This window comes from Mus musculus, chromosome 4 (genome assembly GCF_000001635.26).
Source record: "Mus musculus strain C57BL/6J chromosome 4, GRCm38.p6 C57BL/6J".
Lineage (NCBI taxonomy): Eukaryota > Metazoa > Chordata > Mammalia > Rodentia > Muridae > Mus > Mus musculus.
In genome coordinates this window covers 111,461,237-111,486,037 of record NC_000070.6, presented here as the reverse complement: position 1 = coordinate 111,486,037, position 24,801 = coordinate 111,461,237, and the positions used below count along the sequence as shown (strand labels likewise).

At 45.8% G+C, this 24,801-nt stretch overlaps 1 protein-coding gene across 7 annotated transcripts in view; it reads right to left on the bottom strand.

The window, feature by feature from the left end:
* The window catches only part of Agbl4 (ATP/GTP binding protein-like 4), a 1,266,676-nt gene that overhangs the window by 178,287 nt on the left and 1,063,588 nt on the right, over positions 1-24,801 (bottom strand). The gene's annotated exons all lie outside the window — the stretch shown is intronic.

Below are 24,801 nucleotides of genomic sequence, written 5' to 3'. Positions count from 1 at the left end.
TATCCCATCCTCTGACCCAGGACAGCAGACGCTTGTTCCTCCTACAGATCAGAATCAAGATGAAAATCAAGCAAGACACTTGGTAGGGGCTGAGGATGCCTGGGGAATGAGTGAGCCATGATGGACAGATCATTTTCTGCTGATCTGCTTGGTGTGCCTGGTGCCCCTAGGACCCTGTCATGCCACCATCTAATACCTCACAGGGGAGTAGGTGGCAGCTCTGAGGACAGTGATGAGCCCAGGCAGGCTTCCTTCTGTGCTCTCAGAGGTTGGGGAGATCTATAGGTAAACCTGGGTTCAAGCCCCATATCTGTATGTCACTAAATTTAAATCTCTACATGCACATGAAGTATTAGCATTTGTGTCGATTTTATGGGGCCACTGATCCTTTACATCATTTAAGAAAAATGACAAAAAAGAAGCATAAGGACACTTGGTGTCCTGAATTCCACAGTCATCCGCTTCTTAGGACTATCTATGCGGCAACCACAATAGTTGGTTCTTGCAGGGAGCACTGTGGGAGCTAAGAGGGAGGCTGAGGACAGAGCATATGGTTGGGCTGGCCTGGGAGCCCTGGCAGTCTCCCATCTCAAAGTATTTCCCCTTGGGGCTTCCTCTCCCACTCTCCCAGGGGCTGTTAACTCACTGGAAAGCCCCTGGCCAGAGGCAGCCAAGGAGGAAGGCAGCCAACACCGTGGCTAAAGGGAAACAGATGGACAGGGAATGTACTCCTTCTCTCAGCGCCCAGTTTGGTGGGAAAGCTCAGGCAACCTCCAAGGCATGGCACTTGCTCTTCAGGAAGGGGCCCTTCCATAAGGCTCCCTAACTGTGTACGGTTCCAAGGCCAACCAGCAACCAGAGTGGCCAGCCAGGGCTGCAGCTAGTGTGCCACTGTGACTCACAGTAGACACAGTAGTGTTCACACCTCCCTGCTGCTCCTGGGGATGTCTTGGCATTAGGGACACGGTACTAGCCTTTTGTCAAGTCAGATCCCTGTCTCTCTGCTACTATTCAGAGTATCAGAGTTATGTTGTCCCTTCTGACCTGACGCTCTGTTGTTGTGACACTACCATTCTGGGAAATAGGAAGTAGGAGGAAGAGAAAGCATGCCCACCATATGCCAGGGACTATACTGAGCAATCAATAAACAGGTATCTCTTTAAATTCTACGTTATCTCTTTTAAGACAGATTATATCCATCTTATATGTATGAAAATTGAGGTTTGAAGAGGTTAAATAATATCCTGAGATCACCTGCCTTCTAAGTGGAGAAATAAGAGTTGAGTTAGATCTTTGTGATTTTCAGACTCATCTTCTTTGCACTACAAGATTCTTGGGCTTGCTGGTATTTGACACAGCAGAGTAGCAAAGGCTGGACCCAGGGACATCATCCATCAGGGACTACTTCTGTCACTAAGCAGCACCAAGTTCTCAGAGAGAGAACAGAATTCACATTCTAGGTTTATCACGATCTTCCTCTATGATCTATGTGATTTCTGGAATAAAATCCTGTTTGTTAGTGTGTGTGTGTGTGTGTGTGTGTGTGTGTGTGTCTGTTCTGTGTCACTGTGTGTCTTTGTGTTAATGTATATGTGAGTTCAGGCATGTGCATGCTACAGCTCATGTGTGGTCAGAAAACAACTCATCACATTCCATCTTGTTTGAGAGCAGGTTTCTTGTGGTTCACCATTACATATAACAGGCTAGCTGAGCTGTGGCTTTCCAGGTTTCTCTTTTCCATGATTTCCATCTCATTGTAGGAGTATTGGGGTTACAGATGTGTACTATTGATTCTGGCTTCATGTAGGTTTTTGGGACCTGAATTCAGATTCTCATGCTTATACAGCAAGCTCTTTAAGACTCATGGGGCAATCTGAGCCATCTCCCCTGCCCTCAGTGTCCATGTTCTTTTTTATAGACACACACACTCACACACACACAGAAACACACACAGACACACACAGACACAAACACACACACACAGACACACACAGACACACACAGACACACACACACACACACACACAGAGAGAGAGAGAGAGAGAGAGAGAGAGAGAGAGAGAGAGAAAGAAAGAAATAGAGACACCTGAGTTTGAGCCAGTCAAAAGAAATGAACACCCCCCAAACCTCCACACACACTACCCTGACCATTGTTACAGCTCATGTCTGTACCCTGTTTCTTTCCCTTTCAGATTCCTTTAATACTGCCACAGAGTCTGTTCTGCCCTAGTTGCTTTGGCCCATCTGATATACACCATGCACTCAGTTAAGCTGGAACTTTCCTCCCAGCTGCGCGGAGAGACTTTCAGCCAGGTGGGTAATTCAGTCTGGAGGCTTCTGCTGCCCTATCAGTAAGTCAGATGCTGTGGACTGACGTGACTAGGAGATAGGCCACGCTGGCTGCTCCAACTTGGGTAAATCATCAAGCCTCTGTGTGCTTCCATTTCCATATCTGGAAAAGGCAGCCTTGCTGTCAGCATGATGACTAACTGGGATAAAGGTAGAACAATGGCTCCGCTTGAGTGAAGGACTGTTTGTATCAAATGAGTTATCTCTGGAGGAAGGAGAAAGCAGGTCGCTGTGGCCTACTGCATGTTTGAATGCTAGTGTTCCCCAAATGCATACAATTGAAACTAAATCAATGGGGATACTATTAGAATATCTTTGGAAAGCCACCAGAGCCCACCCTCATGAATAGGACTAGTACCATGTACAAGAGGTCTATAGGAGCTCCCTGAGAACAAACAAATCACATAATGCATGAGGAAGGGTCTTTCATCTGTTACCAATGACTAGCACCTTCATCCTGGACTTCTCCACCTCCAAAACTACGAGCCAGGCATTTCTGGTTTTTGTATTACCCTGTATAAGGTGTTTTGTTACAGCAGCATGAAGGGATAGGTGAGGCACAGACTGTGAGTGAGCCAGAACACCGTGCATAGGATTTCTGTAGATTTGATGGAGAGATAAGGAAGGGGCGAGGTCATACAAAGAGAACCACAGGGAGCAAGGGGCCAGGCAGTTACAGGGATGCCCCTTGTCCTGGGAAGGTGTGGGGTACTGTCTGTGAAGGGTTTCTCCACGGTCTCATGGTGCTCAGCAGCTCTCCATCTGCCACTTTCACTGAGAGCAGTAGTTCTCAACCTGTGGGTCCCCATCCCTTTAGGAGTTGAATAACCCTTTCACAGGGGTCACTTAAGACCACTGGAAAACATAGATATTTAGATATTTATATTATGACATGAACCACTAACAAAATTACAGTTATGGAGTAGCAACAAAAGTAATTTTATGGTTGAGGATCACCACAACACGAGGAACAGAATGAAAGGGTCACAGCATTAGGAAGGTGGAGAACCACTGACTTGAAACAAGGTTGAGATTGCTGAAGGAACCTGTGCAAAGTCACTCAGCTGTGTGGGATTCCCTCTTGGACCTAGGACCTCTTCTCTTCTCTAGCTAATGCTCACTGGTCTGCAGGTTCTCGTCCTTTGCCTGGTTTTTACATCTCCTCAATATACCAGTGATGCCTGGGGTTACAGATAAAATCCTAAGTTCTTACCACAAGATCCCCAGACCTAACTACAATGCCAGTTTCTCCCTTCACATGTCTGGCACTTAAACCTGCCATTGAAAGTCCGCAGTCCGACCTCTCAAACTTTCCTAATCCAGTCATAATGGCAACTCCAGCTTTCCAGTTGCTCATTCTAAAACTTTGGGACCACCTGGACTGACTTCCCCCTCTCTCTTCTTTGTCCTCACCCAATCCACCGCAGATACCTCTTCCTTTAATGTAGGTCTGTAGGCTAGCCATGTCTCATCTCCATCGACACTTAGTTCTGCCTGCACCTCTAGCCCTCCACTGAGCATCTTGGGAGCTTCCTCTTGCTTTCACACTTGTGTTCATGTTAATGTTCCACAGTAATAACTGGGATGATTTTTCATAAGACATAAGTTGGGTTTTTTCTTTTTTCTTGCTTGAAACCTTCATGACTTCCCATTTTGCTTGACTTGGATGGTAAACCTTGTCCATGCCTTCACCTGTGGTCCTGTTGCCTGGCCAACTGCTCTTCATTTCACTCTCCCCATGGCTGTTTTGCCTTGTGTTGCTTCACACACCCCTGGTCAGCAAAATCCCTATGGTTTCAGGAGTTCCATCGTTTGTGGAAGAAATGGCCTGACAGGGGGCTGTGCTAGCTTTCAGGTTTCCTATGCCCACCCCTAGTTGTTTCCTTCATCATGGTCCCTCACCTATGGTGTGGTGCCTTCTACATCCACAGTAGGTTTTCCCTGGTCAGTTTATTCTCTCTGTAAACACTCTCACAGACATACTCAGAGATGCACTGTACTAATATCCTAACTTCCTCTTAATCCAATTGAGCTGACAAAGATGAATCCTCACACATTGGAATTACCTCCTGAAAACACACTGAGTGGGAAGCAGTGTAAGTTCAAATGCATTTACTGCACCTGACCTGCTGGGCATTCTTGGCTAAGCCTGGACTACTTAAATATGTGAAGGACAAATGTCAGCCTACATCTGAACAAGGTCCTATAGCACAAGCCTATTTTATAATAAAGTATTGAAGAGCTCGTTTGATTCAGTGGATAACCATGTTCAGGCTGCTGACAACACAGTACTATGTGATTAACCAAGCTACAGTCCTTTTTTTCTGCTTTTGGAGAAAACTAACATATTGTGATATATCATCAGCTTGAGAAAGATCAAAACTCCAAATCTGCAGCAGTTTCTTCTAAATGCAAATCACTCAAACACTATTATAAACAAAAACTACTTTAAGTGATTAAAACTATTTAAGCACAAGGCTATGATTGTCTACTTGTCTATTTGTCCCTTAGAGTTTGTCTCCCTTACTTCACTAGAGAATAAATTCGATGTAGATGGGAATCTTGAGTCTTAGATGCTCAAACACCCAGTACTCAAAATAAGACAGGGACAGCAAAGAAACTCCATAAATTTGTGTTAAATTAATGACTGTGGATAAAAGAACAACAGGTGTGTGAGTGAGGTACCAGTCCCCAGATTCTCCCATCACTGACTCTAGGGCTGTTACTTAAATTGGTTCCTTTTAATAGCCATGAGGAAAATGTCAGGGGAAATTGTGCCCACTGGAAGCAGTCATACTCCATAGCACCAGGCTGAGCCATCTGGGTTACATACTTGTCAGACTGTGCCAGCTATGTGTATGCTCATTTCCTGAGATTCTTGAGGGAAGTGTCCCAGCTAGAAGGTGTTCTCCTCCCCCAGCCTCTCATTCCTTCCCTGAATTACTTCTGGTCTGATAAGAAGTAACTGGCATTGAGCAGATGTGGGAGACACTGGGTGACCCAGCCATAGGTGGCCAGTAGTGTCACTTCCTGAGAAGAGAGACTGGCCATTTAGATGGCCATGAACTCAAGCCAATCCACATACACTTGGGCATCATGTTCTTGAAGGCAATTCTGGGCAAGCACCCCATGCTCTCGTAAAATACATTCCTTTATTGATCAAAGTGCAAGTGATAAAGGTGACCATGAAGCCCCTGGTGTTCAGTGTGTTTCCAGTTATTCATGTCATCTCAAAGGTCCACTATCTGTCTACCTGGGGATGGGAAGTGTTTTCCCACAGCTGCTGCTGAGATCTGGGAGACTGCGTGAAGAGTCAGCAATAGTTTGACATCTCAATACACAGCTGGAGTTTACGTGAAGGGCATGCCAGACTACCCATTTATCTCTTGCATGCCTGGCCAGGGATCAGCTCTGTTGTTCCACTTTGAGTTTGGGGTCTCTTTTTTGGCCCCTGTAGTTACTCTGTCGCCTAGGGAAAGGGTCAGGGAAGGAAATATACACCAGTGGAACACTTAATTATTTTCTACATCTTTGCCAGTTTAACATGCCGGCTCAACCAACATCATCAGCACCTTTCAGATGTAGAATCTGAGATCTGGAAAGTGGTTTTCTCAGACCCCTAGATAAAGCACACACATCTGTATTCTTTCATAGCTGAATCTAGCATATGATGAGAAACTGCCTGGCTCCCTGGCTGCCTGAAACCCACACCTAGCCAATGCTATAAAGCTTCTGACCAGCCTCCCATCCCAGGTATCTCTCTGGGGTAGGACGCTAACATCCAGGAACAGGGCTATATGAGCACTAGAGGTAGGCTTGGAGGATGGTTGCATGAGGTACTTGGATGAGCCGATTACATGGGTGGGAGGAATGGATGGATCAGGAGGAGCCCTGGGATTCTGAGACAAGGTAAAAAGAGCAGAGGACACTGTACACACAAATGGCCCAGGGTGCAGTGACGATGGCAGAAGACTCGTGGGGAGGGTTTAGAAAGGATTGTTTTCTAATAGAGAAAATGCTTTAGTCTGCCACAATGAGACCCAGCATAATCCACTTGGCCAGTGTCGTGCTTACTTCCCTTTTTGCAGTAGATTGTATATGCTTCGGTGTATGTGTGCATGCATGTTGAGTAGATTGTATATGCTTCGGTGTATGTCTGCATGCATGTTGAGGGAATGAAGGAGCAAAGCTTCCAAACCAAAGCAAAATACGGTGGAATCCAAGAGGCAAAATCCACTAGGAGCAACAAAGGAAAAAGAGTCCCTCTTGTTCTAGTAACCTTCCTCATTGGTCATGTCCTGCTCCCTTCTGCCTCCTACCCATCTGGAAGCAGCTGCTCCAGGCTCTACAACAAACTCAGGCTTTGGAAAGTGCAGAACAAGGTAACAAGGGCAAAAGGCTGTCCCCACCCAGGAGTTACACCTCAAGGCAGGAGGACTGTGGGAGGGAAGAAGGGAAGGGTAACACATTTTACCCATGTACCAAAGCCAAAGCCTGGCTGTGTTCAGCTCTCCCCTCACTGACTGCTCAGTGATTTCAGGGAGCCTGGGCCCCTCTCTGGCTTCAAGTATTGTCACTAAAATGAAAGGTGTCTCGGTGTGCTTTGTGTTCATAGAACCAAACACCTCAGACAAGCAACGCATTAAAAAAAATGACATTCAGAGGCTGGAAAGTCTAAGAGCACAGCACCAGGTGGTGGTGAGGGTCTTCCTGCTTCCCCAAAACACGACACACAGCATCCTATGTGGAGACAGAACTGCTTCATTACACGTATGAACTCATCACTGGCTCAGGGCTCTCTGCCTTGTGGAAGCCACTGTGACATGATGAGGCCCCATGACCCCTCCCAATACCCCATACCTCCCAAAGACCTCATCTTCAAATCTACTAATGGACACATTTGGAAATGACATTTCTAGCCCAGAAACCTTAAATGAAGATATCTCATCTGCAGCAAGGAGGTCATTCGTATATGGTTGCCCTTCCTCTCAGCAGTGACAACTGCTAGGCTGTAGTTGACTCTTTGGACTTACCTCTAGCTGCTACCCTAAGCCAGTTTGACTTCTGCTTCTCCCCTGCCCCCCACCCCCCACCCACCACTTCTACAGGATTTCATACAATGCCTATTCTGTAGCAGGCCATGTGACTACAAAGCCAGATAAAGTTCCTGTGGGGCTTCAAAGACATTTGCGTATGCTAATAAGTAAGAAAAGCAAGCCCAGAAGAGGCTCGCAGGATTGTGTATGTGTGCCTTCATGAGTGTGTGTACACAATAGATGTTCAACACATCAGTGGGATGAACAGAACACAGGGAAGCCCCTGTAAGGCAATTGAGAAAGATGCTTTTTCTTTTTATCTCCTGTGTATTTTTACCTTTCACTTTGTCATTTTCAAATTAAAAAGCAATGGTAATGATTAGCCCCTTAGTGAGCACTTGCTCCCTGCCAGGCATTCTTCTAAGACCTTTGAATGACAACCAGATTAGCTCCTGCAACAAAGCAGTTCCTATCAGGACGCCTGATATAGCTAGGAAGAACCAGAAGCACTGAGATTAACTAACTCTCCAATGTGGCACAGAACCTCAGTAGGGAATCCAGAGTTCAGGTCCCCAAAGTCAGCTGGCTGGGAGGCTGCCCCTTTATCTCCTCCACAGGAGCCCTATAAGCATCAGGGGAACTGAAGAAAAGAAGCCTGCCTCCCTGGATGCAGTAGGGGCAGTTGACTGCTTCATGTCAAGGGGAGGGCACTGAAGAATTCCCTGAGACTCAGCAGCCCTATGCCTGGCTCCGAACCCTAAATTCTCCCAGAGAAGACTTGCTAGCATAGCCGACAATGCCACCAAAGGGGCCCTTGTATGAAATGGACCCTCCAAGCAGAGAAAGCCATACCAACAAAGTCTGAGGGTGGGGACTACCTGTGGCTACCCTGGGAAGTGCAGGAGCAGTTGGCATGTTACAGCGGGGAGGGTGGGTATGAGGGAGGAGGCTGGCAGGTACACAGAGACAAGCCAGCCAATAGCAGAGGCTGCAGTGTGTCTGTGCATGGAGGCAGCAGCAGCGAGCCTGTTTTTTGTTTGTTTTACAGAAGCAGAGAGACTAATCAGATTGGGTTTAAGCATTGAACTCCTATGACTCCATCCACTCACTTTTCACAGCTCCCCTCTTTCAATATGGAGGCAAGGAGTCTGGAGAACCCTTTCCTAGATTCTGCCCCAGGTAGTTTCAAACACGAAGAAGGCAGTTTCTATCAATTCTCATGACAACTTTTATATAACCAGATAACAACAACAATAAGGCAGTAATGACACAAAGCTGATCATCAAGAGAAGTCCAAAGCTCACCACTTCTGGCCTGCCCATAGAGCCGCTGTGCATATTCTAATACCCATCTCTCCTCCTTGGGACATGCTCTATTCCTAGCACTGAGTATCACTGGCTGCCGTCACAGCTCACCTCTACCTGACGGTCCTCAGGGTTCCACCATTGGCAACCCATCTCCGTAGTTCAGGGTCTGACTTGTGCCTAGCCCATGGCCAATGTCTGTAGTCTACTCCTGGGGAAGAACAAGTTTAGCAGAAAGCAGGTATCAGCAAAGTAGGGGAGCTGAGGTCTTCTGAGTAGCTCAGGCCTTGAGTGACATTGCAGAAATCTGGCCAAGGGCATTAATGGCTTCTTAGGTCCTTGAGGGTGAGCCTGTAAATTCCCATGTTGTGAGTCAGTGGGTCCCTGGGCTCTTTTCCTTGCCAGGGGAGCCATTAACCTATAGTGTTAAGGGCAGCCTGTCTCCTTACAGCTCTGGAGGTAAGCACTGGGCATGGCTGTATCAGCAAGGGTCTCATCTGACAAACTACCTGCCCCCGCTAATTAAGATCTGCACACAGCCCATGAATGGGCTGATCCTAACAGCCTCTTCCTCTGGGTGCGGGTTGAGGAAGCTCTGGTACTCACTCACTATATTGTCTGGGCCTGGTATGGAACTTGTTCCCTCCCCTCTGCCCAGCTCCAAAGACAGCCTTTCCTTTGCCTGAAATCACATGGGCCCTGTGTCCCTCTCCTCCCTGCTCTAACCCCTCACCCCCCCTCCCACAGTTTCTCAGAAAGTCCTTACTTCCTGTTGCCAGAATGCCTGAAAAAGCCGAGCACTCTCCAATCAGTCCTCCACAACATACCCAGAAGTGCTTTCAAATGATGCTTCTAGATCCTTGCTGAAAACCCTCCTGTGTTCCCAAGGCTCCTGAGCCCTGGTTCCACCTGGTCTTCCAGTCTCATCATCCTCTCTCTCTCCATCACAGTCACCCTGGACTCCTCTTAGTGCTCTCCTGTCTCTCCTTCTTCTCGCTGAATCCTGAGAGCTCATGTCTAAGATCCTCCTCTCACACACAAAGGCATCCACTATCTTCCTCAAGGCTCTTACAGAGGCATCATATACATCAGTTTTCCAGATCCCTGTCTTTTCCCTTCCCTCCTCTGTCCCTTCACTTCTAACACTTCAGTTGTATGTGTATCATGTGACGGACACATTGCTTATCATACACATCTCCATTGTTCCCTCTGAAACTCTGGTCCATTCTAGCTTGCTAGTTCCACTGTTACCTGCTCTTCATTCTCCCCAGGAAAGAACCCTTAAAGTCCTTTCTCCAAGGCTCAATCTCATTCTCAGCAAACAAAGGAAAAGGTTTGATTTCTAATTGTCAGGGTTACTGTGACCTCATCATTGTCACCTCCACCACCACCATCATCTTGATAATCATGTGGCACACTAATCACATACCAGGTGGCCCAAGAGACTGAAAGCTTTCCTCTGCATCAGATCCAGCACCCGGGAAGCACTCTGTCACAGCTGGCATTACCAGGACAGTCATGTCTGGCCGGGCGGAAGCATACGAGACAGGAATATGCCAGGCACGTTCTGGGGACAGCTCACAGACAAGCTTGGCTGGAGCTCAGGGCTCGTGTTTAATAAAAGATTAATGAAATTGTCAAATTGACCTTGTCAGTGTCGGCTCAATCCAATTACGTGGCTGTGGCCCCCATGAATGGGGTTAAAAACAGGAGCACACAAGAAAGGCACCAAGACAGTAGCCCCAGGGGGTGTGGCAGCACCCTGGAGGCCCTGTCCTACCCCATCTCCCTGGCCCCATCTGAGCCTGCTGCCAGTGCTTGATGTGCGGGGTACCCTGTGACTGGGAAACCGCAGCAGCTCAGGACTGATTCTCACTGATGCCCTTTTTCCAGGTTTGTGCTGGGTCAAGGACCATACTGAGCAAGGTAGACTGTCCTTCAGAAGTTCTTGTCTTGGTCTGGTAGGCAGGACAGCTGCAAAACCAAACAGAAACCTCAGCGCGATGGCACATGACTTTTATCCCAGCGCTCAGGAGGCAGAGACAGGCAGAGCTCTGTTAGTTCCAGGCCAGCCAGGACTATATGGTTAAGACCCTGTCTCCAAGAAAACAAGAAGACAAACAAACAACAACACCAAAGCATAAATGGAATTCACTAAAGTGAGCAGTGATAGATCCACAAAGTCCCAGAAAAGACACACTTGGGTCAGCCTGGGACTCAGCATTTCCAGACAAGGTGTTTCCCACAGGAAGAATACTCATGTAAGGGTACTGAAGGAGGGCAAGCAACTCTCAGAGACAGCCATGCTGCAAACAGGAGGACTGTGGAAGAACGTTCGAATGTTCTGGACAGCAGCTGGGGCTTCAGGGGATTCATTCATCATGGAAAGGTTGGAGAGAGTGAGGGTTGGCTGGGTCCTAGTGTCAGCTGATCAGCCCCCAGCTCTGCTTAGGAGAGACTGGAGCCTAAGGGGCCCAGGATGAGAAGAACAAGGTTTTTCTAGAGACCAAGCTCTGGTAGTCTGCATATGAGCTAGATGAGGACAACACTGGAGGGCTCCCTAGCATCAGGAGCCTCAACCATGTCAAGGGCTTGCGGAAATGTGAGCTGTAAGACCCTGTGCCCATCCTTACATAGGGCCTGCCTGGGCGGCAGTATTTCCTAGGATCTGAGCAGCCTCTTCAGTGCACCGAGCTTGCTCAGGTCCCTGCACAACTGGCTGTTTAACCCAGCATGTTAGGACAGATGTCATTGCGGTGACTGGATCACAGCTGAGCAGCAGGTGGGAGGGGCATTGAGTTCCCATTCCTGATGGTATGGGAGCCTGGCCTATTTACTCAGAACAAACGCTGGTGCCTTTTCCATTATCACAGGACTCTCTTTAAAGGGATGGAGGTGAGAGCCAGACATCCTGGTGTCAACAGTATGATAGTAGATGCTGGGACCTCTTGCTCCTTAGGCTATTACTTGCGTATTTTAAAGAGCACCTGTCAGCTCGATTCCTGATTATGTAAACATGAGACCTGCATCTGGATAGATGGTTTCAAACAATGGAATTCATGTTCAGGTAAAGTGTCCTGGAGCACAACCCTGCTGCACAGCCCTCTACAGTGTCCCAGAGACAGGTCCCTAGCATGCTCCCTGGCTAGCAATATCCCTGTCTCCTGACTCTGCCAAGCCAGCATCAGTGGAGCCCCTTGTGCCTCCCCTCTAATCAGAACATTACCTCAGCTTGACCCTGCCTTGCTTCCAGGATTCTGTTTCTCTCACTGGCCTCCTGTTATCCTTTACTGCAGTCTCACCCTGTCTTCCATTACCAAAGCCCCACCACAGCGGCCTTCCCTTCCAGCTAATAGGCCTCCGTGTTCAAATCCCCATGATTCCCTGCTAACATCTCACAGCCAAGTCCAGTGTCTAAGGTGCTCACTACAGCCTTAACTTGCTTCACCTCTGCAGCTTGGCCTCTCAGCTGATCCTGCCTCCACACTGGACTTCTTGCAGGGCTGAAGGAGAAGTAAAGCTACACAGTTACTGCACCTTTTATTTCACCTTTGAAGGGCACTCCCACACTTTTCTGAAAGAAATTTGTTTTTTTTTTTTTTTTTTTTTTTACATTTTAGCTGGGTGTGGGGACTGAGGTAAAACAAGACATGAGAGTGGGGACAGTTTGTGGACATTTCTAGGAAAACTGCATGGCCCTGGGTCTTCCTCCTACATCTTCTCTCTGCCTGTAACACCAGTGCCTATTGTCTATTCAGAGGAATAGCCCAGGAACTGGTCAGTGCCCCTTCCAGAACACTATAAGAGAACTATTAATCTTTCTCATATCTTCTTGGGCTCCACACATCTGCAGCTCCAACCTTGAGATACTAGTCTATGCTAATCTTTCTAGATCTACCCATCCCTCATTCATTCATTCATTCATTCATTCATTCATTCATTCATCCATTCATCCATCCATTGGCTCCTTGAAGAGACAGAGGCCAGGCTCCAGACTCTGCTTTTGTGCCCTGCCCTGCCCCATGCTCTAGGAGCTATTGGGACACAGGAAGGAGCTCTGCCTGCTTTACCTCATTATCCAAGTGCTGGCTAGGCACTGGGCCCAGAATGGCTTTGGGTGAGTATTTGCTGAGTGAATAAACATTTGAGATCATTTTATTGAAATGCTTCAGAGTAAATTTGGAGACAGGCATTCCTCTACTCAAGAGTAATTTAATAACCACAAATGCCTTTAACGCAGTGGGGAGAAAGAAGGGGAAGGTGTGTGTTTCCCTTATTGCTGCTGTTAAAATAAATGGCATTTTTAATAAAGTGTCCCCATACAGCATATAGAATATGGCCACGTGACAGAAGAAATATCTGGTGAAATTATGCGCAGCACAGCAGCCTTTTTTCCTGGTCTTTTGGTTATTAAATTTAATCACTTTTGAGCTGAATCTATACTCTTTTTTTTTTATCCTAGAGGCAGGTACACATTTGATTAAAATGTGAGCCCCAAAGCACTTTAGCAGGGGAAGGCTAAGCTAAGTCCCCAGAGGAACTGTGGAAGAGCAAGCCAACAGGATGACAGGGCCAAGGTAACAGCCACAATTTGCTTCTCACTTGATGGATGTGTTTATCCCCCGACAGGGCACACAGCAGTCATGGGGTACATGGAAATCTTGCAATTAAGGCAAAGTCTAATTAGAGACTACACATTCAAAATACAAAGGAAGCTCCTCACGGCAGCTTCTCTAGCTGCCTCTGCCACTCTTCTGGATCGAAAGGTGGGGAATCAATGTATCCTGTTGCCAACATGGTGTCTGAGGGCAGCCTTGCTTTTAAAGTCCATGGAGACAGCTCAGCCCACCAGATCAACACAATCAGATTTGCTCCTGGCTCTGCTCATTGGAACTTCACTGGCCTCTGAATTTTCATCTTTATATTAGGAGTAAAGACAATCTCAGAGACTCGGATATGGACATGGAAGGACTCAGTTCAAAGATGTCCTTAATCAGGGCCACTTCCATTGCATTTGCACTTGGTCCAGCCAACCAGGAGAGAAAGCACAGTTCAGGGATATGGCTAAGCAAAGGAGCCAGAGGCGGAGAGAAAATGGGGCAGAGGAGACCTCTGGTCCCTGCAGCATTCTTCGTGCCCGGGGCTGAGGACTAGGTTTCAAAGCTCTCTCTCCTAAGCATCTGAAAATACATTTGATAGTGGATTTATGTGTCCCAGGTGAGATAAATCCTGCTCAAGCCAAGCAGCCCTTTAAGCCTAAGTGCTGGAAGGTGGTGGTGATGGGGTGTTCAGAGGGTGACTGCTGCACCTTTAGGGCTTTGACTCAGCCAGTCAAAGCTCCTGAGCTGAGTCTAAGGTCAGAAGATGAATTAGGCTGTTTCTGCTCTTGTAGATGCCATAGTCTGAGTCAGAAAGGGAAAAGCACAGAAGGGGACAGCTACTGTTTATAGCCCTTTGGTACTTCACAGTTGTCAAATGCCTTTGACTGATCTGTGATTTAGTCCTCCCTAGAGCCCTTGAGTGGGGAGGACGCAGTCATCCCGTGTGAAACTGAAACTGAGCTCCGGGACTGGTTTGCAGTTCAGGTACACAGACAGGTAGGTGTGTGGAGTGCAGCACTTGGAATGGATCAGGTGGGTTGTTTCTTCTTTCTACTTTGTGTGTACTTGCTTTAAATTGCTGGAAAATGACAGTCTTTTTGCTGTCTTCCCTCTGCTGCCCATTGAGGACTACCCTCAAACCGGCATAAGGATGTAGGTAGGTCTCTTTTAAGGCCAGTCTGGTCTACACAGGAGAAGGAGTTCAAGATGGCTGTGAGCCTGGTCAGAGTCCAGTCAAGGAAGAGGGCACTTCTTTGACTCTGTTGTTCAAATCAGCAGAACTATGGTATGTACAGCTGGCTTGTCGAGCTGACTGATAGCTGGACGGAGGCTATGCTGAGGGAAACAGTGGATGGGGACTCAGAAGGTCTTGGATTTGAATCTTTACCCTCTTATTTATTACCTGTCTGACCCTGAGACAGGGAGGAAAGTGTCTTAACTTCTCTGGAATACTGTGCTTTCATCAGAATAAATAGACAATAATGCCCAAAGTGAAACACAATCATTCTTATCAATCACACGGAATTTTAGCTGTGGATCCTAAGAAGCCTGATGAACTAAATGAATGAGTCCCTGACCCTGTGCTGGGGAAAGGGTACAGAGAAAACCTTGGCTACTCTGCTCACTGAAGACAATGAAAGAGAAAGAAGAAGGGAAGGGAAGGGAAGGGAAGGGAAGGGAAGGGAAGGGAAGGGAAGGGAAGGGAAGGGAAGGGAAGGGAAGGAAAAGAAAGGAAAGGAAAGGAAAGGAAGTAGACAGGCAGACAGGCATCTTAGAAGCATAATTTAAAACTTAAGTAGTCCAGTCCAGCTGGGCGGTGGTGGCGCACGCCTTTGATCCCAGCACTTGGGAGGCAGAGGCAGGCAGATTTCTGAGTTTGAGGCCAGCCTGGTCTACAGAGTGAGTTCCAGGACAGCCAGGGCTATACAGAGAAACCCTGTCTCAAAAAAAACAAAAACCACACACACACACACACACACACACACACACACACACACACACACACACACACAAAAGTAGTCCAGTCCATCAAACCAAATCATTCTGTGGTTTTGTTTGTTTTGCTAACTCTGGAAAGGTTGGCTCTATTTGGTCCTGGACTGTCTTAGTTAGGGTTTTCATTGTTATTATCAAACACCATGATCAAAGCAACTTCAGGGAAGAAAGGGTTTATTTGGCTTACATGTCTACATCATAGCCTGTTATTGGAGGAATCCAGGACAAGAACACACACAAGGCAGGAACCTGGAAACAGAAGTTGATGCAGAGGCCATGGAAAGATGTTGATTACTGGCTTGTTCCCACCACTTATTCAGCCTGCTGCTTTTTTTTATAGAACCTAGGACCATCAGCCCAAAGATGGCATCACCCACAATGGGCTGGTCCCTCCCCATCAATCACTGATTAAGAAAATGTCTTAAACCATATCTTATGAAGCATTTTCTTAATTAAGATTCCCTCCTTTCAAGTAACTCAAGTGTGTGTCAAGTTGACATAGACTAGCCAGCACATGGGGTAAGCTCTCTGAAGCACAGAAATACTCCAAATCCCTTACCTGCCTCCTAGAAATAGTGTGAGAGCCACAGGCTGGGCCACACAGTGTTAAATATCTTCCTTTCCCAGAGATTGCAACCAATGAGGCTTTCTGCTTAAATGGCCTAGAACCATCTCCCAAAGCTCCTTAACTCAGAAAAGTGCGAGTCAGCAAAATGAAAATAACTTAAAAGGCTCATTGGAAAAATGAGCTCCAGTCTCCTCTTCCAGCTGAGGGCCTCTCCGAGGCCAGACTAGGGGCTTCCTGCTAGTTCAGGAAGACAAGTAAGCATTAAAGGCTTGAATTTGCTTCCTAGTGGGAGCTGGAGGACCCTTTGGATTCCCCTTGGAGTGCTCTGTGGCTCCCAATATGCTATTAGGGCTATGTCTGCCTTTAAAGGCTGGAGCAGTCCTGTGTGCTATAACCAAGTTCATAGAAAGGAAGGGAAGCCATCACTTCCAAGTCCCACACAGGTAGCGTGTGCTGCTCCCAGCTAAGGCCTTGGCATTCCCTGCTTCTGTCAGTCCACAGGAAAGAGTGTAATTGATGAACACCCACCTGCCTGCCCCTCACATGCATAGTGTTTCAGGCACCATCCCTAAGTGTGGACTTTTTATTCTTTCTCCTGAAGCTAAGAAATCTGCTTCTTGTGGAGGACAAATCTTGGGTCCAGAGGGCTGACTGATGTAGCAAAAGTGCCACTGAGAAGCCCAGGAGGAAACGCCATGGCCAGTTCATGCCCACCTTATGGCTTAGTTGTTTTATGTATCCAAGAGTCGTCCAGAAGGGGCCTTTTATAGAAGAGAATATTAAATCAAAGAAGTAATCTGCCCAAGGTCTCAGAGTTGAGGAGTGGGAGAGCCCAGAGTAAACACAAGCAAGAAGGGTCAGAGTCCTCAAAATCACCAGTTCAACCTCTTTCTTCTTTCTTGTCCTACTGGAGTCTACCGAACTTTGACCTGTGAGAACAAGACCAGGATGACATCATGGTACTCTCTACTCATGAAAGGCATTTCTGACCCTCAAGGGTGTATGTCCTCAGCAGACGGAACTGAGTCAGTACTCAGATTCTTACAGGCTTGCTTCTAGGGAGAGCTCAACTTCATTCATCTCATAGAGTCTGTGAGAAGACCAGGGAAACTGAATACATCTTAGAGAGATGGACACACAGTGGCATGGAGTTTGAGGCTGGACCAGTGTTGGAGGATGGGTTTGTCAGTGCAGACCTCGTGGTTGTCAAGCAGAGGCCACAGAGGCCACAGATAAAAGACATCGTTTCTGTGAACACAGAGAGACAACCATCCTGTCAAGAAAGTTCTCGTTTAAGACACTTCTGGAAGAGGCAGAGTAAAGACAGATACCCATCAGACAAGAACAGTTCTTTGTTTGTTGGGGATGTACATGTGGGGTGAGGCCATCTACTGCATACTGCTGAGTACCTGAGACACCACAGCTCACAGGCCCTACCTGAGGTCTTACTTTGGCTAGTTTTTTTTTTTTTTTTTCACTAGGTATTCACTGAATCCTGCAAGCAGACCATCAAGTAAGGTGTGACTGGAGTTGCACAGAGAGGAGGAAACCCAAGTCAGGAAATTAGCATCACTATGCAGAGCCTCAGAGTTAGAGAAGTCTCCCCAGATAGCATGGTATCTGGTGAGAGGAGGGGTCAGAGAAAGCAGAGCCATTTGCATGGGATGGGGGCCAGCTACAACCCCCACCACAGTCAGTCTCTTCCAGGAGTTTCCTGTTCTCCTTCATTTTGTGCTCCCAGCAATGCTGCAGGTGGTGGGTGGTTATTAGGTTGTGTAATAAATGTCCTTTTATCTAAAAGAGATCCAGGGGGAATCCAGCACTTCTGACCTCCACAGGTACCAGCACTCGTGTGTGGGTACACACACACACACACACACACACACACACACACACACACACTCACACTTACTTGAAAATAATTTTTAAAAGTTTAAAAACAATGTTAGAAGTTTTGACATAATTCAGTTCAAAGAATGTTTGTTAGTGAGACAATTACAGGGGTCTCTAGTGGAGGACAACGTTAAATTACGATGAATAACTTGGTAAGGATGCAAAGGGTCAGATTTATGCATCTCACAAAAGGAAGAAGTCGAAACAGTATATCTATGTAGAATGCTAATTTGCCAAGCTCTAAGTATTCCGAATACAGGCAATACTCTTGGGAAGTGGCACATACATGTCTGCTTACTCTGCTTAAAATATGGCTGAGTCCTTTGGGAGGCAACACAGTGACACATGGGGAGGAATTTAAAGATGCTCTTGTCTTTTAACCCAATTATTTCACTCCTTGGAATTTATTCTACAAAGGAAAAAAAAATCAGCAGAAGGGAAACAATCATAAAAAGATGGCCCAGGCAGCAATTCCCAATAGCAAGAAGCTGGAGACCACAAACTATACAGTGAGTTAAGAAAGTAACCTTGGCCCAGGGCCAGGAAGGGTAGTAAGATGGTAGCTGTGCAAACCAGGCCACAGCATAGCATGCTGGGGTGGTGGAGGCGGTGCTTGCACTTGTCAGAAGAGCATGGAGGCAGAAGCCCTGACCTCAGGTTTGGCTCTTGGGATTATGGCTGGGTTTTCTTTTTAATTTCTTTTGGCTCTCCTTGGGGTTTTCTTTTGTAACTTAAACAAAACTGGAGAAGAAGACCTCAACCAGCTGGAATGTTGGACTGCCACCAACAACATGAAATGTGATGGGGATGAATGCAAAACCCTGCATTTCATTTAAGAAATATATTCCAAAAATCCACATGACTTGGGGTAGGAGTGGGACTGAAGAGCTGTTATGATAAAAGGGGCCAGAATAAGGGAACACAAAGACTCCACATTTACCAGGGCTGTGACTACAGGCAGGTACAATAGCAGGTCAGTGCAGTTACCATAACGACAGCATAAGGGGCACAGTGATAGGTAGGAGAAAGACTAAATACATATTGAATTCAAGTCTGTATCCACTGGGAGCTGTTCTGTCTTCAAAACTCACACTGTTCCTGATGCAGCATGCATGGACAACTACAGGGACAAGGACAGTGGGACAAAACAGGGAAGGGGATTGGGTGACATCTCCAAACACATTCTGAGTCTTACCTTACTCTGTAAGTTTGCTGTCTAGCCCAGTAAAAGGCAATTTTATTGTTAAAGGTGTTGATTCAAATGATCAGAATAAGAGGCGTCGATGCCCTGTGGATCAAATGTTTCCTAGAGCCCAGAATCCATCCCTAAGTTCTGTCTTTAGAAATGTCCTGAAAGAGCAGCCATAGTGCTCAGAGTTCTAATGAGCCGGGGTGGCGCAAAAGTAAGGGTTTTTCTCACAATATGATTGGCACAATCCTGTGAGGCAGGTATACCCATTTCCAAAAGAGAATCGTGAAGTGTTCTCGTCAGATTTTTATAAACTTTCCACAAGCTAGGATTTTCAGAGAGGATATATATGTATATATAAAGGGAAGTCACCACCCCACCCTTCCATATATATAGCAAGCCCGGGAGATTGATCCAGTAAGCAGCATCCCTCCATGGTCTGTACTTCAGTTCCCAGTTCCAGGCTCCTGCCTTGAGCCCCCGCCCTGCCTCTCTGCCATTATAGTCTATAAGCTATAAGCTGAAATAAATTCTTTTCTCCCCAAGTTGGTTTTGGTCAATATTTTATCACAGCAACAGAAACCAAACAGTAATATGAAGCTAATACAGGTTAAGAACATGTTCAAGGTCACATTCTAAAAAGGCCAAGATTCGGTGATATAATATAGAATGTTCTAAACCCAGTATCCCCATTCTCACCATACAGTGAAACTGGGAGAATAGCATTTGAACTATGGATTGGCTGGTGAAATATGCCACAGCAATAATGTCATATCGAACACTGCAAAGAGGATTCAGTTGAAGGAGAATTTGTGACTATAAAGAGATGATTTGACACATAAGAAATCTCTATGGAACTTTAGCTCAACTGAGAAACCTTTCAATGATGGACTCTCATGAACTGTTGGGTTGAAAGATGGCTGATGAAAGTCTGGGTGTGGAACCATGTTAAGGAGTGTTATGATGCAGAGGACATCTAGGGGGCATCTATAAGATCATCTTTGACCTATAGGTTCCATGACCTTGTAAAGCTTCCTGGCAGACACTGGTCAATCCCCCCACAATAAAAGATGAGAGAAGTCTTTTGTTGTATATGTTTGTGGATACCAAAGCACACCTTTTATGATCACAGTAAACAGATGAGAAGACAAGGAAATAGAGTCTACTAAACATGGTCATGGTTTTTAAAACGTTGTTCTTTCCTATAAAGAAGAAATAAACTTTTGAAGTGATTTCAGTCTCAATAATAAACATGAAAATATAATAAAACACATTTTTTTTGCCAACTAGGTTGAGAGGAAAAATTTTAAAGTGGTTACACCCATTACAAGCATAAAGACCAATGCAACTGACATTCCTTTTGGCTAAGGAGAAACCACACTAAGGAAACAGATGAAAGCTTAAAAGGAATGTCAACACAAACATTTCCATCAAGTCTTATTTATAAATGATCTAAAATGCCAAGGAGCTATAAATGGGCCAGGAGACAGGGGGCAGGGACTGAGCTTGGTGGGTGGAGCTAGAAGTGTGAAGTGAGTCAGCCTGAATCCCAGGTCCCAACAAATGCAGAATTTGCACTAGATATCCAAGGAGCCAAAAACATTTTATACATACATACATACATACATACATACATACATACATACATACATAATACAGGGGCAGCAGGTTAGAGACAGGAGAGGGGAATTCTCAGATAAGGGAATGAATTGGAGTAGTCAGAGGGCAGGAAAGAAGATTATGAATCACAACATTAGCTTTGATGGCCATTTAGCCACTCATGGCGCAGGACTTCAGTTAGCTCCACAGGCTTCCGAAGAGCCCAGGAACTAGATGCTGTTTACTCCACATTACAGTCACAAAGCCAATGTTAAGAGGAAGTGCCTGGCTCTCAGCATGGTAGTAAGCTGTAGAGCTGAGATGTGAACTTGGATGCATCTGCTACCTGACTCAAGTCCCCTGTACTGCTGAGCTAGATGGGAACATGCAGTGAAGCCCTTTGTAGCCTGGACTTTCTTCAGGTTAACCCCACTGTAAGGATCTGAGTAACTGACCACATGGTTTACCCAGCTGTAGCTTCCTGTCTACCCACTTTGTGGGTGTTAAACTTGATGGTTTTGAATGGCAGGGAACAATATGGAAACGGCCATGTTAAATGTGCAGAAATAACTGCAAACCTGATACTGTGTGTAAACTACATCCTTGAACAAAGTTCACATCATATTTCCAGCAGTGCTGTTTGAAACGTTTTCCCTACTTAGAAAAAAAATCTATAGTTATTTTTATTTCTTTATAATTAAAAAAAAAATCACAATGTAGAAATGCAACCAAGTAAACAAACTAGGGCAGGAGGGAAATAGTCTTCCTCACACGTTCCTTTGGCCAGAAATACACCAAGTTCCATCTTCCTGTTTCACTTGAAGGAATCTGGGGCCATGACTTTTGGAAATTGACTCAGGTTCTGTCAACTCAATGTGGCCACTACTGACCAATAAGATACACTATCCCACCATAAGAATCAAAGGAACCCAACTGTAGAAGCTAAGGAGAGATGCAGGGCAGGTGGTGGCACACCCTTTCATGCCAGCACTTCTGCCTTGAGTTCCAACCTTGTCATCCTAGGTGGATATCTGAGTTCGAGGCCAGCCTGGTCTATGGAGGGAGTTCCAGCCATGGCTACTCAAAGAAATCCTGTCTAGAACACCCCCACTCCTGAAAAAAAGGAAGAAAATAAAGAAAAAGAAAAGAAAGAAGGAAAGAAAGAAAAAAGAAAGCATGGGAGAGACCATTAGTACCTAGACAGAAAGCCACCTTCAGAATAATCTCCAACCAAACAGAATTCTGGGAATGTGAACAATAGCTCTAACCAAGGTTCTAGGGAAGATCCTCAGTTATTGGAGAAGCAGCTTAGTTCAATAGCAAATATCTTCAGGTGATTGAAAGGGGCCAATAGAGGATTCTGTTTACTCAGAAAACACTCTTACTCCTTCTTTTGTGTATGTACCTAATGAATTCTAGTAAACTGGTACTTTTTGAAAGTGTTGCTTGTGTTATGATACAAATTCTTACGTTGTCCTTTGAATCAGGCTCTTCAACCTAAGGAATTGTGTTTTAAGTACCTTGGCATATTCTTAAGATTCTCTGCTACACAGAAAACCTTCAAGCTTTACATAGGTGTTTAAATGAAATAAAGTATTATGATGTAATTATCTCCAATATCTCCTAGTGACTTGAATAAATAAGAATGAGTACCAAGCATAACCGAGGGTGAACTACTTCTACACATACTCTGAGATTATATGGCTAGATTCAGAGCCACTGTAACAGTCCACTTATCTTCCAGGAAAGACAATATATTTACTTATCTATTTCCATATTTATTGAGAAACCTTTTGGGAGTTGGTTCTCTCCTTTGGGTTATCGCTTATTTGGGTTTAAAGCAAGATCTCTCCTTTTTGATGTTATGATGCAGACTTCAGGCCAGATGGCCCTTGAGCTTCTGGCTCACTCTCCTCTCCCCCTCCCATCTTTTCCTAGGAGCTGTGTCTGTGTCTGCTGCCAGCTCTAGCTCCTTAGGCAAGACATTACTCATCCATTCATGAGTGTTCAAGGTACCAGAGCCACTCCAGGGACTCAACACCATCCCAGTCAGTGTAATTAAGTACACAAAAACCCTGCTTCCCTCAGCTTTGCTCTAAAAAACATGCTTCCATGTTGTATCTACTTCTAATTTCCTTCTGCCTTATATGCTAAAGATGATTAACACCCTCCTGTATGTGTGTGTGTGTGTGTGTGTGTGTGTGTGTGTGTGTGTGTGTGTGTGTGAGAGAGAGAGAGAGAGAGAGAGAGAGAGAGAGAGAGAGAGAGAGAGAGAGAGAGTGAGAGAGACACCACGTCACTCTGGCCAAAATACTTGTCAGTTAGGGGATGTCCTAGTCAGGTTTCTGTTGCTGTGTTAAAACATTCTTACTAAAGGTAGTTTGTGTAGGCAAGGACTAATTTGACTTACAGGTAGTCCATAATTAAGGGATGCCAAGGCAGGAACTCAAGGCAGAAGTCTGGATAAAGAAACTGAAGCAGAGACCATGAGGAATGTTGCTTAGTGGCTCACTTCCAGACTCAGGTCCAGCTATACTTCTTACACAGTCCACGACCAGTTACCTAAGGATTATACTGTCTGGGGTAGCCTGAGCTCTCCTACAACAGTCTGTAATCAAAACAATGACCCACAGACATGCCAACAGGCTAATCTGTGGGATGCAATTCCTCAGTTGAGGGTCCTTCTTCCCAAGTACGTCTAGGTTTATGTTAAGTTGACAACACGTATGACAAGAGATGAAGGACTGATGTTGGGTTCATGACTGCAGATGGGTTCTGTTTACTATAGTGGGAAAGGCAAGAGGGAGGGGTTTAGATTATGGTGGGAGCATGTGGTAGAGGCTATCACATGGTGGATCAGGAAGTTCAACACCCAATAGGAACTGGGGGTTGGGTATAAGCTTCAATGGCTTGCCTCCAATGACCAACCTCTACTATTTAGGCATTGTCTTATAAAGTTTCCAGATCCTTTCTGAACAGCACTATCAGCTGGAGATGAAGCATTTCAAACAGTCTACAGCAAACAGTAGATAGGGAAGAGTGATTTACAAAACTCCTTTTCAGGTAGTATCCTGATTCCTCTCCACACAGTTCTGAATTAGGGATCATTATTAGAGTCCAGTAACACACACGCAGTACCAAAACAAGGACTTGAACCCAGGTCCCAGTCTGTCACAGTCCTTTTGTCCCCAACATATGCATAAATTATACAAAGTGCTCTTTGCAGTCTCCCCACTCAATTAACAAGCACCAGGGAGGCAGTGGTGTAGTGGATTACTCTCTGAGAAATGCACAGAGCCCATGGGTGTCCTCATGCTAGTGACACACTTTCACTTCTTGGACATTTTGTATCACTTTTATACCATCAGCTGCCTAATGGTATAAAAGTAAACATATCTTTTGTTTTTTTTTTTTTAAAAACAGGGTCTTCTGAAGCCCAAGCTGACCTCAAACTCACTGTGTTGGCTAGCTGCTGCTGCTGCTGCTGCTTCTGCTGCTGCTGCTGCTGCTTCTTCTTCTTTCTTCTTCTTCTTCTTCTTCTTCTTCTTCTTCTTCTTCTTCTTCTTCTTCTTCTTCTTCTTCTTCTCCTTCTCCTTCTCCTTCTCCTTCTCCTTCTCCTTCTCCTCCTCCTCCTCTTCTTCTTCCTCTTCCTTCTTCTTCTTCTTCTTCTTCTTCTTCTTCTTCTTCTTCTTCTTCTTCTTCTTCTTCTTCTTCTTCTTCCTCTTCCTCCTCCCCCTTTTCCTCCCCCCTCCTCCTCCTCCTTCTTCTTTCTTGTCATATTGATACAAGCTAGAGTCATCTGAGGAGAGGGATTGTTCATTGAGAAAATGCCTCCATCAGACTGTCCTGTAGGCAAGCCTGTGGGGTATTTTTGCGATTGATGATTTCGTGCAGGAGGGTTCAGCCTACTGTAGGTGGAGCCACCTCTAGGCAGGTGGTCCAGGACTACCTCATCTCAAAGTACTGGGATGACTGGTGTGGGCCACCATGCCTAGCTGGAAAGTGAACATATCTTAACAAGAACTGGCTAAATGCCAATCACAAACTTTCCTTACCTCAGGAAATGAGCTGATCCATTTGACGAGTCCTGCTGTGCAACCAGTTTCTATCATTCCTCCACACTGCCTGATCTCCTCAATCTACTGATAAGGACTTTCAAAAGTTATGCCTTCGCATTAAATCACACAGTCACTTTACAGAGAGAGGGGAGAACACTACAGTAGAAAATTCTTGTCTATATATACTACAGTGAGCACACACTCGTTCA